The following is a 6,512-nucleotide window of genomic DNA, read 5'->3' on the forward strand; positions in this document are numbered from 1 at the left end:
AGAACGGTAGTTAACTGCTTGTCCGATCGTCGCGCGGCTAAACAAACCACTTTTGCTTTCGGCCGTGTGGAGATAGGACGTGTTCGTCATCGCTCTGCCCGCTTTTGTCGTTTGCTTTGAGTATTCAGCCCTCTTTTCTGGTTTAGTTGAGTGTGGATGAATTGTAAGTACTTGTACATTTCTTTATTCATTAATACTGCAATATGAGTGATCAAGAAATGGAGATTTTGCCGCGCCCCCCAGTCGCCCGTAGAGTGTGTCCCGGGCTGGAGGGGCGTAGATGCGGCGGATTTAGATCATTCGTGGACGTGGATCCACATGAGGTTTGTACTCGTTGCCGGGGGCGAGAATGCTCCCAGGAACGAGCCATGTATAACATGTATGAATTGGTCCGAGGCGCAGTGGGTTCTGTACGAGGGCAGGAAGAGACTTAGGCCTCCAAAGAAGTCATCGGAAAGCTCTCCCCAGTGACTCCTTTGGTAATGACACTCGTCTTCCTTCCTGCCTCCCGGTCAGCCCCCACGTTTCGCGCCTTCCCCTGCGGGGGGGGGTAGCGGAGTCCTTCTCCTCACTCGATCCGTCGAGTGTGGAGGAGGGCGCCCACTACCCGGACGTCCAGTTGTATTCGGGGTCTTCCGTCCGCTCTGGGGTCTTCTCCCCCCAGGCGCGAGGGAAACCCCTCTTACTAACCCGACTGTTGCTTCCGCAGATGTGCACCAGCGAAGGACGACCTTGGACAGGTGTGGGAGTCACTGGGACTGCAGGGAGTGCCAAGTATTCAGGGGTTGATTCAGCGGTTGGCGGGGTCGGCAGTGGTCACTCATGGTGTGGTGACCACTACTACTACCACTATAACAACACCAGCATATGACATGCCGCCGCATCTTGTGTACACGCCGCATGTAATGACGGTGACGCCTACGGCTGCGGTGCACAAACCCATTACTGCCGTACCAAAGAGGACGGTGCCACCGCCACCTGGTTTCTTTGTGTTGCCGACCCCGGACTTCCGCTGCCCTAAGAGTACCCCCCTAGACCTGCCGCCAGTGCCGAGAATGACGGTAGCTGCCGACAGGACGCCTGGCTCTCCTGTGGTTCCTGCCGTACCTGTTGCTGTCCCTGCTGCTCCTTCTATTTCAGATGCTGTACCTGCTGTTCCTGCTGTTCCTGCTGTTCCTGGACCTGTTCCTGTCGCTCCTGCTGTTGGTGGTGCTGCTACAGTCTCAGGTTCTTCCGGACAGGTGCAGTCGGGCCCTGTTGCTTCGGCAACTGCCCCGGCTCCCTCCTGGATGGAAGACCTGACGTCTGTCCTGCGGAGCCTGGCGAAGAAGAAGAGGAAGAAGAGGAAGGTGTCGTCGTCATCTTCGTCGTCTTCTTCGTCGTCTGCTGCCTCCTCTTCCCCTTCGACTTCTAAGGCTAACCAGCCGAAGAAGAAGAAGGCTGCTCCTCCTCCCTAAGAAGACTCCTTCGGGATCTTCTAAGGGCCCGTCTCGCTCAGGCGAGTCGGGGAGCTCTTCTGCTGGTCCTCCTGTTCCTTCGGGAACGGGGCCCGTCTCTTCCTCTGCAAAGAAGAAGACGATGGGGACCAGAGGTGTACCAGCCTCGGCTGGTACGTCCTCACCTGGTGTTAGCGGTTCTGCCGCTAAATCAGGTTCCGTCTCGGCCGCTTCTCATTCGCGAGAAGTACCGAGTGGACGCTCTTCCACGGGAGACCGTCCAGCCAAAGTTTTGACGCCCGAGCTCGCTCGCCGTCAAGACCGCGGCGCGGAGCAGAAGACTGGCGAGAGTCGTGCACACGACTCTCGCCAGGCCAGTGGACGCTCTCGCAGCGACCAACTGGCTGCTCGGGTTGACGTGACGGTCGCTAACCAGCCACGGGTTGAGGCGAGGAAGGGGTCCCCGCGGCCGTCGGTACCAGCCACGGCTGGTACCAGCGGCTCGACGCGCCGAGAGGACGCTGGCCGGTCTCGCCGCGACAGAGAGCCTAGCAGGTCACCTGACCGCCGCTCCCATAGGGACCGGGCGGAGACGGTAACCAGCAACAGCTCGCCTGACGCTAGAGATCAGCGTCAACGTTCTCAGCCGAGCCACTCGCCCCAGGCGAGCGGCAAGGCTAGGCCTGCTGCTCGATCGCCACCACGGGTTGACGATCAGCAGCAGCCCTCCATGCACGCTGGTCCTGCCAGCGAGTGAGGGGGGAGCGTCAGATCTGCCTCTCCCGTACCTTCAACCTCCTCGGGCTACACCGGGAGGAGCGAGGTACCGAGGAGTGATCGCGAGAGGTGCGCCGCTCGCAATCCCGCTATGACGCCGTATGGATCAGGCACGGTTCTAGGACCGACCAGAATATACGCGCAAGTAGTTGGAGGTGACCGTCAGGGGTCTGCCGCTGTTCCTCCTTCTGAAGGAGGAGTATCGCGGGATCTGTTCTTGCTGGAGGGACTGGACGGTCCTACTCCGCAAGACGCAGTTACTCCCGAGATACAGAGGAACTTTGCAGAGGTCATTAAGCTGATTCGTCAGCATAATGACCTTGCGGAAGGATCGCCGCTACCACCTGCAGAGCCCACGTCCCGGCTCGAGTCATTTTGGGGTCCTAAGAAGGAACCAAAAATGATGGTGGGGTTACCGCGATCGGAGCTTACAGACTCAGTCCTGGATCAAGTTGAGAATCTCGTCTCAGGACGGGAGGATTCGCTGAAATCCGGACGGTCTTCTAAGCTGCTTCCTCCTCCTCTACAGCGTCAGAGGCGATTTTACGTGCCTTCGGAAGACCCGATACTGCCGAAACAGGTTAACCCGGAGTTAGCGAGGCTGACTCCAGGTGTGTCCCTGCAGCAGCTCCTGTCGGAGAACCTCTGCTCCCGCAGCAGGAGGCACTTGCCCTGGAATCTACCGCTATGGCAGCATTTCAGGCAGTCTCTTGGCTGGATTTGTGGTCCCTCACAATATCCAAAGTAGCGGCCGGCTCTGGGAGTTCTGCTCTCGAAGACGACGCTTCTTTCAGGAGACTGTGCCAGTCTGGAGGAAGAGCGATCTCTTACCTCGCCCATCAGACTGCTAACCTGTGGGCCAACTTGGTTCTTCGACGTAGGGACGCAGTCCTTACCCGAGTGACCAAGGGCCGGGGGCCGGGCGTGAGGCGGCACTCGGGCTTCGCAATGGACCAATTAGGAGTTCCCCAGCTCTCTTTCCCGGAGAGATGGTGGACGCTGCGGTGGAAAGGCGGCGCACTGATGACAGTGACCGCTTAGTTCACCAGGCAGTCTCGAAGGTTACTGGGCAATCTCGAGCGACTGTGGCTAAGCCAAAGAGCTTAGCTAGCGCTTCCACAGCGGCGAAGACGGTTGCACCGTCCAAACCCCGTGTGAAGACTCCTGCTGTTTCGACGTCTGCTAAAGGAGGCCGTAACCAGCCCTCCTCCCAGCCCTCCTTTCCCCGAGGAGGTGGTGGGAAGAAGTCGAAACGAGGAGGGAAACGCTAGGGACGGCGTTCCCCCTCACCTGCTGCCGGAAGTGGGGGGGTGCCTAGCGAGCCATTGGGCAACTTGGCAGCACTACGGCACCGAGAACTGGATAGTAGACGTCCTTCGGGAGGGATATCTACTACCCTTCGAGTCTCCGGGCCCCCCTCATCTCCAAACCGGTCCACCTACAAACCTATGTCCGGGGATCATCAAAGGACAACGCTCTTCGACAGGAGATCAAGACCATGCTGGCGAAACGAGCTGTAGAAATCGTGGAGGACCAATCACCGGGCTTTTACAGCCGCCTCTTCCTAGTGGAGAAGGCATCGGGGGGCTGGCGTCCGGTGATAGACCTCTCTCCCCTGAACCGCTTCGTTCGCACGACGCGGTTCACGATGGAGTCGGCACGCTCGGTGCTCGACTCGATCAGGGGGAACGATTTCATGCTTCAGTTGGACTTGAAGGACGCGTATTTTCAAATACCCATCCATCAGTCCTCCAGAAAGTACCTCCGCTTCATCTTCGACAGGACGGTGTACCAATTCAGGGCACTTTGTTTCGGTCTGGTTCAACCGTCCCACAGGTGTTCACGCGAGTGTTCACTCTGGTGTCAGCTTGGGCCCATTCGCACGGGATACGTCTTCTGAGGTATCTCGACGATTGGCTGGTCCTGGCGAGCTCCCGCTTGCAGTTGCTGCAGGACAGAGATCGACTCCTCAAGTTTTGTCGCGATCTTGGGGATCGTGATAAACTACGAGAAGTCCGATCTCGAACCCCAAGCAGAAGATGAAAGAAGTACCTGGGTATGCTGATAGACATGGTAGCAGGGCAGGTCTTTGCCCGAGAGAGCTACCAATTGGCACAACCTTCTAGCCCAGCCACACGTAGAACGGTACCACCAAGCAGTCCAGTCCCTTCAACTTCACGGAAGGCTGTTATCCACCATCTCTTGCGAACGAGAGGCTTTTCTCGTAACGCAGCAACAGAGATGGCTGGACACGTCCGACAGTCCTCTGCAGCTGTGTACCAGGGAAGTGGACCGTCTTCTGTGGTTGGTGTCGTAGACAGGGTCTGTCTCCTATCAGAGCCACTCTTCAGCAGGTAGCGGATTTCCTCGTGTTTCTTCGCCGAGAGAAGCTCCTCTCAGTACCCACAGTTAAAGGATATAGAGCAGCACTGGCGCTCGTCCTAAAACTGAGGGGACTGGACATCTCGAACTCGTTCGAGATCTCCTTGCTAATGAGGAGCTTCGAAAGGTCTTGCCCACCCAGGGAACTCAGGCCCTGCGTGGGATGTGACTCTCGTCCTTAGGAGTTTGACTCGAAGGACCCTTCGAGCCAACTCCGAGAGTCGTCAGACAGGGATCTGACCCTCAAGACCCTCTTCTTGCTGGCCCTGGCATCGGCGAAGAGAGTAGGGGAACTACATGGTCTTTCTTATGATGTTAAACACACCAGAGGCTGGGGATCTGTGACGCTCGATTTCGTCCCGAACTTCGTAGCCAAGACTCAGAATCCGTCGATCCCTGACGACAGGTTCGAGTCTTTCACGATCCCCTCCCTTCTGGACTTCACCGATAACGATGCGGATGAGATGCTGCCTGCTTTGTCCTGTGAGGGCGCTAAGGCGCTATCTGAAGAGAACTCGACACCATCAGGCCTGAGTGTCGACGGCCTCTTAGTTAGCACTGGGGTTACCAAGAAAGAAGTTTCCAAGAACGCTTTCTTTCTGGCTACGTGAGGTGATCAGGAGAGCGTACGAGGCTGATGGTAGCGACGACATCCGTACGCTCCGACCGAGAGCCCACGAAGTCAGAGGTATCGGACCCTCCTTAGCGTTCCGTAAGAACTTCTCCGTGGCGCAGGTCCTGAAGGCAGGTGTCTGGGCCAACCAGACTACCTTCACGTCCTTCTACCTCGGGATATTGCCCACAAGTCCTTGGTATACTTTTCCTTGGGACCTGTGGTGGCTGCTCAACACGTTGTGTAAGCTTACCAGCACCCGAGCAGGCAGAACAGCATCGATTCCTGGTATGACTGGGAGAATGAATGTGCGAATGAGAGTGTGACTGGCTTCTCTTCACCATCTTTCTCTACCTCTACCTGTGGGCAGAGGGATACGGTCGTCACCACGCTGGAAGGGAGTCAGATGCAGGTAAGCTACTCGACCGAGCTCCATCCTATCCCTTTAACTAGGGATAGGAGTGTATATCCACCACTTTCTCCTACAAGGGGGAGGAAGTGGATGCCTACATGAGACAAACCCATGACTTTATATTTGCTCATGTACAGGAACAAGTTCTTACAATGCTGGTACGAAGAGATACGCTTGCCTCTCTCTTAGTACTCGGCCCAGAGGTCTGACCATTGATCCTGCGGTGCACACCCCGATCAATCGGACAGAGGCTTGGATCCCTCCCTCGCTCTTACGACCAGGGAGGCATTCCAGGGATGGCCTAACACCAGTCTGTTCATCTAAAAGACTCAGATTCCTCCCACCAAGAAGTGAGTCTTCCTATTGTTAAAGGATCGATGGTTTGTATTACGTATCGGAACAAATGACAATTTGTCGAAAATTGCATTTTTCCTAACTATACAAACCTGAGGTCCTTTACATATAGTCCCTCCTCATGCCACCCCTCACTCTGTGTATTTTGCATGGGCCAAAAGCAAAAGTGATTTGTTTACCTCCCAGTCGTGCGACGATCGGACAAGCAGTTAACTACCGTTCTCCCCTTGTTCGAAGCTTACGACCGTTCCAGCTGCCGCTAGCTACTTCCTATTGTTAAAGGACCTCAGGTTTGTATAGTTAGGAAAAATGCAATTTTCGACAAATTGTCATTTTTTGATGTTCTCTAAAGGTCCTTTCTTCGACGGTGGCCATGTACATATTTGCAAAGAGGACCCCTAGTGGGGATCCCATGGCGACTCCGTCTACTTGTCGAAATAATTCCCCCTGAGGAGAGAGGAAAGGGGCTTCTGTAGTACTAGCTTTCAGCATCTCTCGGAGGACATCTTCAGAAATGGGCAGCGAGTTCTTCTCGGAC

Source organism: Macrobrachium nipponense, chromosome 7 (assembly GCF_015104395.2).
Source record: "Macrobrachium nipponense isolate FS-2020 chromosome 7, ASM1510439v2, whole genome shotgun sequence".
Classification (NCBI taxonomy): domain Eukaryota; kingdom Metazoa; phylum Arthropoda; class Malacostraca; order Decapoda; family Palaemonidae; genus Macrobrachium; species Macrobrachium nipponense.